The following is a 12,453-nucleotide window of genomic DNA, read 5'->3' as shown; positions in this document are numbered from 1 at the left end:
GTATCTAATTCCGGGGCGGGGGGGTGGGGAAGAGCTGTTTTTTAAACCTGTTTAAAGAAAAATATTAAAGGACTCAAGGAGGGACTTCCCTGGTGGTCCAGTGGGTAAGACTCCGTGCTCCCAATGCAAGGAGCCCGGGTTTGATCCCTGGTCAGGGAACTAGATCCTGCATGCCGCAACTAAGAGCTGGTGCAGCCAAAATAAATAAATACATACTTAAATATTTTAAAAATAAAAAAAGGACTCAATGAATAGGAAAGAAATTAAGTAAACAAGAGGGCAGATGGCCAGCAAAGATGCTGAGGACAGTTAGACAGGTAAGCAAAGTTTGGGAATCCTCAGGAGGCTGCCAGAGAGCATGATGGCCCCAAATGACAGAAGGGGACTCTTAAGACCCAGCAAGGGGTGGGAATGGGCATAGCACCTGGTGAGGGGTCTGAGGGACCCCGGGGAGCCTCAGGGAAAATAAGAGATTGGGCCAGGCCCCTCTGAGAGGTCAGGCAGTTCCTTTTCTTGGGAAGAGAACAATTTTTAAAAAAACTTCCTTTGGAAATTGGAAACCCTGGGCGCCTCCCAGGGCTATAAAAAGGCGGTGTCCACTGACCAGGTTAAAAATAAAGATCCCCACCCAGGGGCATTTGGGGTTGGGAGGAGACACTGTGTAGGCCAGGCAGGGGTAGGACTTGCTGTGTGACCTCAGGCAGGTGTCTGCCCTCTCTGGGCTCTGGTTCCCAACAGCATTCGACTGAAGGATTTCCAAACACCCAGTTAATGGGCATATTTATACGGCTGCGGTTGTTGTTATTTACGGAGGTTGTAATCAGGGAGAGCGGCCTTTGGCATGGCCTGGAACTTGGCACTCTCTGGGGGTCCTGCCCCTTTGGGCTCTCTTAGGAGGAAGGCCGTCGCCAGCCCGGGGTGGGGTAAGGAGGAGAGGCAGGAACTGTTGTCCGACGGCGCCCCCTGGTGGCACCAAATGCTCATCGCAGCATCTTCTGGGTCCCCACGAATAAAGGAAGCGTCCTGTTCTGGGGGAGGTGGGGGGACAGGTCTTGCACGAGGGTGGGATCACACTGGCTCCTCCCAACCCTTGGTCTGTGCCTCCCCCCTCCCCACCTGGAGTACCCTTTTTCCCTGGAGTGATGCCTTCCAGGAAGCCTCCCACAGCCGCTCTCCCCTCCCCCTACCATCCCCCATCACACCCCGGACCACCTCGGTTGTTAACAGCCTAGTCTAATGTCTCCCCCACGGATCTGTGAGCCCCAACAGGGTAGGAACAGGGTCTGCTTTAATCAACAGTGTCCCCTGATTTGAAACCGTCCCTGGCATACAGTAGGTGCCAATACACACTGTTCAGTAAATGAATGAATGGATGGCAGAATGAATGAATGGAACCATTCACCCACAGGCAAGAAGGGAACATGGATCAAGAGGTTGTTTTGCACAGCAAAGGAAACCATAAACGAAACGAAAAGACGACCTACTTACGGACTGCAAGAAAATATTTGCAAACCATGCGACTGACAAGGGCTTAATTTCCAAAATATACAAACAGCTCATACAACTCAATAACAAAAAAACAAAGAGCCCAAGTGAAAAATGGGCAGAAGACCTAAATTAACATTTCTCCAAAGAAGATATACAGATGGCCAATAGGCACATGAAAAGATGCTCAACGTCACTAATTATTAGAGAAATGCAAATCAAAACTACGAGGTATCACCCCACACTGGTCAGAATGGCCATCATTAAAAAGTCTACAAATAACAAATGCTGGAGAGGGTGTGGAGAAAAGGGAACCCTCCTACACTGTTGGTGGGAATATAAATTGATGCAGCTACTGTAGACGAGTGTATGGAGGTTCCTTAAAAAAACTAAAAACAGGGCTTCCGTGGTGGCACGGTGGTTAAGAATCCGCCTGCCAATGCATGGGACACGGGTTCAAGCCCTGGTCCAGGAAGATCCCACATGCCGCGGAGCAACTAAGCCTGTGCACCACAACTACTGAGCCTGCACTCTAGAGCCCGCGAGCCACAACTACTGAGCCCATGTGCCACAACTAAAGAAGCCTGCACACCTAGGGCCCGTGCTCTGCAACAAGAGAAGCCACTGCAATGAGAAGCTCTCACACCGCAACGAAGAGTAGCCCCTGCTCGCCGCAACTAGAGAAAGCCCACACACAGCAATTAAGACCCAACGCAGCCAAAAATAAATAAATAAATAAATAAATTTAAAAAAACTAAAAACAGAACTACCATATGATCCTGCAATCCCACTCCTGGGCATATATGTGGAGAAAAGTCTAATTCAAAAAGATACATGCACCCCTATGTTCATAGCAGCACTATTTACAATGGTCTAGACATGGAAGCAACCTGAGTATCCATCGACAGATGCATGGATAAAGAAGATGTCATATATAAATACATAAATAATAAATAAATATATGTACACACACAATGGAATATTACTCAGCCATAAAAAAAGAATGAAATAGTGCCATTTGCAGCAACATGGTTGGACCTAGAGATTGTCATACTGAGTGAAGTAAGTCAAACAGAGAAAGACAAATATCATATGATACCGCTTATATGTGGAATCTAAAAAAAATGATACAAATGAACTTATTTACAAAACAGAAACAGACTCACAGACATAGAAAACAAATTTATGATTACCAAAGGGGAAAGGGAGTGGGGGAGGGATAAATTAGGAGTTCGGGATTAGCAGATACAAACCACTATATATAAAATAGATAAACAACAAGGTCCTACTGTATAGCACAGGGAACTAGATTCAATATTCTGTAATAAACCATAATGGAAAAGAATGTGAAAAATATATATACATACGTATATATAACTGAATCACTTTGCTGTACACCAGAAAATAACACACTGTAAACCAACTACACTCCAATAAAAATAAATAAATAATTTAAAAAAGAGGTTGTTTTAAAGATAAAAACAGACTTAAGCGATAATTCAGATTCAGGCAGACCTCAGAGATACAGTGGGTTCAGGTCCAGTCCATAGCAATAAAGTGAATATCGGAATAAAGCGAGTCACATGAATTTTGGGGTTTCCCAGTGCATATAAATTATGTTTACGCTACACTGTAGTCTAAGTGTGCCATAGCATTATGTCTTTTTAAAATGTACGTACCGGGCTTCCTTGGTGGCGCGGTGGTTGAGAATCTGCTTGCCAATGCAGGGAACACGGGTTCGAGCCCTGGTCTGGGAAGATCCCACATGCTGCGGAGCAACTAGGCCCGTGAGCCACAACTACTGAGCCTGCGCGTCTGGAGCCTGTGCTCCGCAACAAGAGAGGCCGCCATAGTGAGAGGCCTGCGCACCGCAATGAAGAGTGGCCCCCGCTTGCCACAACTAGAGAAAGCCCCCGCACAGAAACGAAGACCCAACACAGCCAAAAATAAGTAAATAAAAATTAAAAAAAAAAAGTACGTACCTTCATTTAAAAACACGTTCTTGCTAAAAAATGCTAATCATCATCTGCGCCTTCAGCGAGCTGTAATGTTTTTGCTGGTGGAGGGTCTGGCCTCTATGGCTGCTGACTGATCAGGGTGACGGTTGCTGAAGGCTGGGGTGGCTGCCGTGATTTCTTAAAATAAGACAACAGTAAAATACTTAATTAGTTAATTAATTTGAAAAAAGACAACAGTGAACTTCGCTGCATCAATTGACTCTTCCTTTTATGAACGATTTCTCTGTAGCGTGCTGTGCTATTTGACAGCATTTTACCCGCAGCAGAACTTCTTTCAAAACTGAAGTCAGTCCTCTCAAACCCTGCCGCTGCTTTATCAACTAAGTTTCTGTCATATCCTAAATCCTTTGTTGTCATTTCAACAGTCATCACAGTGTCTACACCAGGGGTAGCTTTCATCTCCAGAAACCACTCTCTTTGCTCATCCACGAGAAGCAACTCCTCACCTGTGAAAGTTTTATCCTGAGATTTCAGCAATTCAGTCCCATCTTCAGGCTCCACTTCCAATTCTAGTTCTCTTGCTATTTCCACAGCATCTGCAGTGACTTCCTCCACTGAAGTTTTGAACCCCTCAAAGTCATCCATGAGGGTTGGAATCAACTTCTCCCAAATTCCTGTTCATGTTGATACTCTAACCTCTTCCCACGAATCACGAATGGTCTTCATGGCATCTAGAATGGTCAATCCTTTCCAGAAGGTTTTCAGTTGATTTTGCCCAGATCCATCAGAGAAATCACCATCCATGGCAGCTGTAGCCTTGCGAAATGTACTTCTTTTTTTTTTTTCCTTTGGTTTTGGCTGCACCGCCCATCTTGTGGGATCTTAGTTTCCTGACCAGGGATCAAACCCGCGGGCAATGAAAAGTGCAGAGTCCTAACCACTGGACTGCAGGAAATTCCCAAAAATGAATTTCTTAAAGAATAAGACATGAAAGTCTTAATGACTCCTTGCTCCGTGGGCTGCAGCACGGATGTTGTTTTGTTACCGAATCCAAGCTTGTGCTGCTCGCTGCACGACAGGCGAATAAATCAAGAGATGAGGTGCTGGGGAAGGGAATAGCTTCTTTACTCGGAAAGCCAGCAGACGGAGAAGGTGGTTGACTAGTGTCCCAAAGAACCACCTTCCCCGAGTTAGAATTCTGGGTTCTTTTATACTAGAAGGGGCGGGGGTAAAGTTCTGGTTCTGGGTTGTGTTAATTTCTTCCTGCCTGCAGCCGCTCACAGGTGGGCCTGGTCAGGAGGTTTCCTGCGAGCTGAACTAAGGTGTTTTAGCTTCACGCTCATGGGAGGCGGGGTTCCCAGAGATGGGCCATTATGTATAATTTAAGTTTACAGGCAACATCCCTTTAGTGATTAACTTGTAATAGAATACAAAGTTTCTTCCCTATATTGTGTTAGCAAGCATGAAAACAACATGAATCTCATTGTCCATCACCGTCGGAGCTCTTGGGTGACCAGGTGCATTGTCAATGAGCAGTAATATTTTGAAAGGAACCCTTTTCTGTGAGCCGTAGTGTAACCAAAAGTGGGGTCTGGCTGCTTGCAGCTCAAAAGCCAATAAAGATGCAAGTTTGGTGGAAAGGAAAGTTTGCTTTATTTCGGATACTGGCAACCATGGTGCGGGGGGCGACTGTCCAAAGGCCAACTCGCCCCCCACTGACAATCAGTGGGCAAGAGCTTTTTTTTTTTTTTTTTTAAATTTTATTTATTTATTTTTGGCTGTGCTGGGTCTTCGTTTCTGTGCGAGGGCTTTCTCTAGTTGCGGCAAGCGGGGGCCACTCTTCATCGCTGTGCGCGGGCCTCTCACCATCGCGGCCTCTCTTGTTGCGGAGCACAGGCTCCAGACACGCAGGCTCAGCAGTTGTGGCTCACGGGCTTAGTTGCTCCGCGGTATGTGGGATCTTCCCAGACCAGGGCTCGAACCCGTGTCCCCTGCACTGGCAGGCAGACTCTCAACCACTGCGCCACCAGGGAAGCCCGGCAAGAGCTTTTATAGATGGAGGGAGGGTGCTACATGCAGAAACAGCACAGGCAGCTCTGACAGTCATCTTGAAATTGATCACGCGGTGGTCTGATCTGCATCATCTTGATTATTTTAAGTACAGTTAATCTTCAGTTCCAGGGTCGTTTTTTTCCCATTTCCTTGAGGCCAGTTCTTGGAATTGTGGCAGCTTATGTCATGGCCACAGTCTGGTCATCATGTAGTTAACTTCTTCCACCTGGTGGAGGTTTCAGTCTCTACAAGACAGCTCACGGGATAGGGCTCAAAATATTATCTATAGCCCTTGAGAAGGAACTAAAAGTCCTTAACTATGCTTAATGACTATTATTAGTTAGTCTTGTTGGACTGTTTTCCTTTGTTTCTGCATTTTCTCACTTCTCTGAATAAGCTTATTCTCTGGCTAAAGTTTTTCCACAGACAAAGGCAGGCTGAGGACATGGCGGGGAGTTGGGGGGAGGGACCACAGGGGCTTAAAACAGTGGGCTTAAAATACTCAGTAAACCGTGTTGTCAACAGATGTCCTGTCATCCAGGCTTTGTTGTTCCATTTACAGAGCACAGGTAGAGTAGATTGAGCATAATTCCGAAGGGCCCTAGGATTTGGGGAATGGTAAACAAGCATTGGCTTCAACTGAAAGTCACCAGCTGCATTAGCCCCTAACAAGAGAGCCAGCCTGACCTTTGAAATTTGGAAGCCAGGCATTGACTTCTCCTCTCTAGCTATGAAAGTCCTAGATGTCATCTTCTTCCAATAATAGAAGGCTGTTTTATCTACACTGGACATCTGCTTAGTGTAGCCACCTTCCTGAATGGTCTTAACTAGATCTTCTGGAGAACTTGCTGCAGCTTCTACACCAGCACTTGCTGCTTCCCCTTGCACTTTGATGTCATGGCAACGGCTTCTTTCCTTAAACCTCATGAACCCACCTCGGCCAGCCTCACACGTTTTTCTGCAGCTTCCTCACCTCTCTCAGCTTTCATAGAATCGAAGAGAGTTAGGGCTTTGCCCTGGATGAGGCTTTGGCTTAAGGGAATGTTCTGGCTGGTTTGATCTTCTATCCAGACCACGAAAACTTCTACCCTATCAGCAGGGAGGCTCTTTCACTCTGTTATCATTCATGTGTTCACTGGAGTAGCACTTTTAATTTCCTTCAAGAACTTTTCCTTTACATTCACAGCTTGGCTAATTATTTGTAGCAAGAGGCCCAGCTGTTGGCCTGTCTCAGCTTTTGACATGCCTTCCTCACTAAGATTAATCATTTCTAGCTCTTTTTAAAATTTTATTTATTTATTTATTTTGGGTCTTCATTGCTGCACGCGGGCTTTCTCTAGCTGCGGCGAGCGGGGGCTACTCTTCACTGCGGTGCGCGGGCCCTAGGCACGTGGGCTTCAGTAGTTGTGGTTCACGAGCTCAGTAGTTGTGGCGCACGGGCTTAGTTGCTCTGCGGCATGTGGGATCTTCCCGGACCAGGGATCGAACCCATGTCCCCTGCACTGGCAGGCAGATTCTTAACCACTGCATCACCAGGGAAGTCCCTCATTTCTAGCTTTTGATTTAAAGAGACGTGTGATTCTTCCTTTCACTGGAATACCTAGAGGCCATTGTAGGGTTACTAGCTGATCTAATTTCAGTATGGTTGTGTCTCAGGGGATAAGGAGGCCCAAGGAGAGGGGGAGAGATGGGGGAACACCCAGTGGGTGGGGCGGTCAGAACACACCACATTTATCAATTAAGTTCACCATCTGCCCCAAACAATTACAATAGTAATTGGTGCCCCAAAACAATTACAATAGTAATGTCAAAGATCACTGATCACAGATCATCATAACAAATATACTCACAATGACAATGTTTGAAATTTTGCAAGGATTACCAAAATGTGACACAGAGATACGAAGGCAGCAAATGCTGTTGGAAAAATGGCGCCGATAGACTTGCTTGACGCAGAGTTGCCACAGACCTTCAATTTGGAAAAAACGCAATATCTGCAGAGGGCAATAAAGTGAAACACAATACAACAAGGTATGCCTGTTCATTTATTGAGCGCCTACTGTGTGCCAGTCCCAAGATCCAGCAGTGAAGTCAGACAAAATTCGTGTCCTCGCGAAGAAGGCCAATAACAAAGTGTGCAATGAATAAGTGACTTATATTTGTCCAAAAGTGCTAAGTGTTATGAAAAAATAGAGCAGGACTTCCCTGGTGGCACAGTGGATAAGACTCCGCAGTCCGAATGCAGGGAGCCTGGTTTCAATCCCTGGTCAGGAAACTAGATCCCACATGCATGCCACAACTAAGAGTTTGCATGCTGCAACTAAGGAGCCCACCTGCCACAACAAAGGAACCCACGTGCCGCTACTAAGACCCAGAGCAACCAACCAATGAAACAAATAAATAAATGAATCTTAAAAAAAAAAAACAAATAGAGCAGAGTCAGGGGGATTGGTGGGTGCTACTGTAAATGAATTTTAAATGGGGGGCTCAAAGAAGCCTCCATTGAGAGAATGACATTTGAGCAAAGATCTGGAGGAAGTGAGAGAGGGAGCTATGGAGGAATCTGGAGGAAAGACACCATGCAGCGGGAACAGCACGTGCAAAGGCCCTGAGGCAGAACCACGCCTGGAGTGTTGGAAGAACAGCGAGGAGGCCCGTGTGTCTGGAGCAGAGTGAGCGAGGGGGAGAGAGGGAGGAGGGGAGGGCAGGGAGGGGACGGGACCGGTCGTGCAGGGCCTTGTGGGCCACAGAGATGACTTGGGCTTTTACCGCAAAAGAGGTGGGAGCCCTGGAGGGCCGTGGGCAGAGGAGGGGTCGGAGCCTGACTCAGGTGCTCACGGGCGCCCTCTGGTGGCTGCTTCAGGTAGGACAGACTGTGGGGACGCGAATGGGAGTCCAGGGACCAGGGTGCAGCTGACCGCGCTGGTCCAGGTAGGGGCAGAGGAGGGGAGAGAAGTGGGTGGATTCTGCACAGTTTTTTGAAAGCAGAAGCAGGAGGACTGGCTGACAGGTCAGTCTAGGGTGACTCCCAGGTTCTCACTGAGCAACTGCCAGGACAGAGCTTCCGTCAGCAAAGATGAGACGTGGGAGGAGCAGGTTAGCGAGGATGGTCAGACACCACGTGGCGGTGTTGAGTGTGAGACCCCCGTGAACCCCCCAAGTGGAGACATAGAGGGGCAGCTGCACCCTGAGTCTGGAGCTCAGAGGAGGTCCGAGCTGGAGACAGGGCTGAGGGCATAGACGAGGCCGCCAGGGAGGGGAGGGGTGGGGTGGGGGAGGGGAGAAGCCCGAGGGGGTTCAGGAGAGGTGGGTGGGTGGGTGGGTAAGTGGGTGGGAGGGAGAGCGGGGCGGGGGGGGGGGGGAGGAGGAGTATGGGGCCCGGGGACCATGTGAGAATGCAGTTCTTAGAAGGAGGCCGACTGGCCCGGTCAGACGCCTCCGAGAGGGGGAGGAGGACAGAGAAGTGACCGCTGGACTTAACAACTCAAAGGTACCCATGACCTTGACCAGGGCAGTTTCTGCAGCCTTGGGAGGAAAGAGGGCTGATACTGGAGCAAACACTGCAGGAAAAATCCCACCCTGGCCCTTCTCAGGGGTGACCCTACCTTCCAGAAGGCCCTTTATTAGCATGGGCAGAGGAGTGGGGCATGGAGGTGGGTGTTGGCTGCAGAGCCTGCAGAAACTTCCTCCTTCTGGCTCCACTGGACTTTCAGTTTCCCGAGGCCCTGCCTGGCCGGGGTCTGGGTGAGGGTAACCTTGAGCTCCAGTGTCACAACGACCCCTGGCAAAGGCCCAGCACAAGCACCAGGCCCTGGCAGGAAGCAGATGCTTCTAGAAGAAAGAGAATAAACAGACGCTTACTGCCTCATCGCGGGCCATCTGCAAACCTCCACACCAGCACCCTGGCAAATAACTCTGCCCAGATGTGTGTTTGTTGATTGATAATCTCACTGACCCGAGAGCCTGGGCACACCGGGTATATATGGTGCAACCAGAAAATAAAAATAAAAGTAGGATTTCTCATAGTTTTGTTCTGCTTTGCAGTGGATTGCCTAACTGACCCCTAGGCACCCCTCTGCTCTAGCAATGAAGGTTCCAAGGGTGTTTCTCATACTGGTTATGAAGGGGCTCTCTGGAGGTGGAATACTATGCAGCCATGAAAAAGAATGACATACAGAGTGGTGACCAGTGCTCCTGATAATGGGGGTGGCCTAGGAATGCAAGTTTATGTTCTGCTGAATAAAAGAAGCCAGACGCCAAAGGCCACATACTGTGTGATCCCATTTATATGAAACATCCAGAATAGGCAAATCCACAGAAACAGAAAGCAGATTTGTGATTGCCAGGGGCTGAGGAGGGGAATGCCCAGTGACTGCTAATGGGGACTTGGCTTCTTTTTGGCGTGACGAGAATGTTCTGGAATTACATAGTGGTGATGATTACACAATATAGTGAAATATACCAAAAACCACTGAAGTGTACACTTAAAAAATAACATAATTCTCATAACCAAAAAAAATTCATGTTATATTTTTCATTAGAATCTCTGTTCCTTATAGGCTGTGTGACCTTGGCCAGATTACTTAACCTCTCTGAGCCTGTTTCCTCATCTGTAAAATGGGAATAATGAAATCCACCTCTTAAGGGTATTGTAAGGATGTGGTAAGGATTACACTAAAGCTCTTAGAGCGATCCTTGGCCCATAGTAAGTTTTCTCGAAGTATTTGTGCTTGTTATTATCTTATATAAAGTAAGTCAGAGCAGAGGAGAGGATTAGAGAAGTGCAATTTAAAACGGATTTTAGGGAATTCCTTGGTGGTCTAGTGGTAGGAACTCTGTGCTCCCATTGCCAAGGGCCCGGGTTCCATCCCTGTTCAGGGAATTAAGATCCCACGTGCCATGCAGCGTGGCCAAGAAAAAAAAAGTCACACATCTAAAATATACAAAGAAAAAAGGGGAAACTTTTCAAAACATTTTCCCCTATTTTTCTTTAAGGCTGTTTGGCCAAGAGGGGACGTGAGACTTCTCCAGGAAACACCCCAGGCCCACGGGGCCATGTGGGGTAGGCTGGCCTCCGAGGTGGTGCTGCCACCAGGGGGCGCTGGGGCAGCAGGAATTGTGGCCGTGTGTGAAGCCCTTCCCTACGTGGTCTCCCCTCCAGGCCTTTGCCCATGCTGTGCCCACCCCCAGGGACACTCTTCCCCACCAATGGCTCATTCCGACTTAGGCCTCGGGTGTCAGCTTACTTCCTCCTTGCAGAAGATTCTCTTAATTCCCCCCAGGCTGGTCAAGGGTCCACTTTGGGCCTCCACAACACCCTACACTTCATCACAGGCCTGATCTCCCCGTAACTCTGTCTCTGGCACTGGACGGTGAGCCCTGAGAGGACAGAATGGGGGTGTCTCAGGTCACCTGAGAGGGTGACTACTCAGTCATCCCTGTGCCCAAGGGCCCGCACACAGTAGGAGCTCAATAAATGTTGGTTGGCTAAATGGATGGAGGAATCCATGTCCTCTCCACTCACTGCTCAGTGAGCTCCATGGGGACAGGGACCAGGTCTGTGTCCAGGGCACCCAGCATGGTCTGCACACAGTAGGTGCTCACTAATAATTTGTCAGAAGGATTCACTTTACTGAACAGTTATTGTGTGCCACATCCTGTGCTGGGTTCTGAAAATACTGCAGTGCCCAAGACACATGGGCCCCCAGCTCTCTCAGGGTGGGCAGGGTGTAGTGGAGAAGCCACAAATTAACAAGTAACAAAATGAACGGGAACATTTCAAAGAATTTTAAAAATCTAGGGACTTCCCTGGCAGTCCAGTGGTTAAGACTCTGCACTTCCAGTGCAGGGGGCACCAGTTCGATCCCTGGTTGGGGAACTAAGATCCCACATGCTGTGCAGCACAGCCAAAAAATAAAATAAAATAAAAATAAAAATAAAAAATGGAGGTCATAAATTAACAGGCTGCAGAGTCTCCGTATGGGCCAGAATCCAGTAGAGAGATGCCTGGCTCCTTCTCCTGCCCCAGAAGGCTACTTATAAGCTGTGTGACCTTGGATAAATGATGTCACCCCTCCTGGCCTCAGTTTCCTCATCTGTAAATTGGGAACATTGTGTCTAGCTCCTGCGGCTGTTGAGAGGATTAAGTGTGTTCATCCAGCATGTAAAGCCCTCAGCCCAGGGCTTTCAAAATGATCATCCTTTAAATATACGGGCTTGGGGACTTCTCTGGTGGCACAGTGGTTAAGAAAGAATACGCCTGCCAATGCAGGGGACGCGGGTTCGAACCCTGGTCCAGGAAGTTCCCACATGCCGCGGAGCAACTAAGCCCGTGTGCCACAACTACTGAGCCTGTGCTCTAGAGCGCACAAGCCACAACTACTGAACGCCTAGAGCCTATGCTCTGCAACAAGAGAAGCCACCACAATGAGAAGCCTGTGCACCGCAATGAAGAGTAGCCCCCACTCGCCGCAACTAGAGAAAGCCCACGCGCAGCAACGAAGACCCAATGCAGCCAAAAATTAAAAATAAATAAATAAATAAATTTATAAAAATAAATAAATATACTGGGTTGACACAGGGACATGTAGGTACTGGAGTTCCAGACTGGAGGTCACTACGTCCATGGTACAGGTGAGAAAGATGAGGCCCAGAAAAGGGCTGTGACTTGCCACTCACAACATCTCAGGGATGAAATAGGGGCGCACATTCTGAATGGGCCCACTTCTCCCTCCTCTGCCTCCACCCGGTCCAGCCCCCATCCTCACTGGCCTGGACCAGTCCCCTCTGGGCCCCCAGCTTCCACCCTTGCTCCCCAGTCTGCCCTCCCCGCCCCAGCCAGAGGGCGCCCATGAACACCTGAGTCAGGCCCCGCCCCTCCTCTGCCCACAGTCCTCCAGGGTTCCACCTCCCTGGGGGTAAAAGCCCAAGTCCTCCCTGAGACCCACAAGGTCCTGCA

At 48.5% G+C, this 12,453-nt stretch overlaps 1 protein-coding gene across 3 annotated transcripts in view; it reads right to left on the bottom strand.

Moving 5' to 3' along the window:
- The window catches only part of TICAM1 (TIR domain containing adaptor molecule 1), a 104,450-nt gene that overhangs the window by 73,352 nt on the left and 18,645 nt on the right, over window positions 1–12,453 (bottom strand). For all 3 annotated transcript variants that reach the window (XR_011073245.1, XR_011073247.1, XR_011073246.1), the window contains exons 2-3: window positions 9,101–9,326; window positions 3,468–3,620 (exon numbers count right to left, since the gene is read on the bottom strand). The gene's annotated coding sequence lies outside the window, so the exon portion shown is untranslated. The remainder of the gene's footprint in view (window positions 1–3,467; window positions 3,621–9,100; window positions 9,327–12,453) is intronic.

This window comes from Eschrichtius robustus, chromosome 2, assembly GCF_028021215.1.
Source record: "Eschrichtius robustus isolate mEscRob2 chromosome 2, mEscRob2.pri, whole genome shotgun sequence".
NCBI lineage: Eukaryota > Metazoa > Chordata > Mammalia > Artiodactyla > Eschrichtiidae > Eschrichtius > Eschrichtius robustus.
This window is presented reverse-complemented; position numbering and strand designations above follow the sequence as displayed.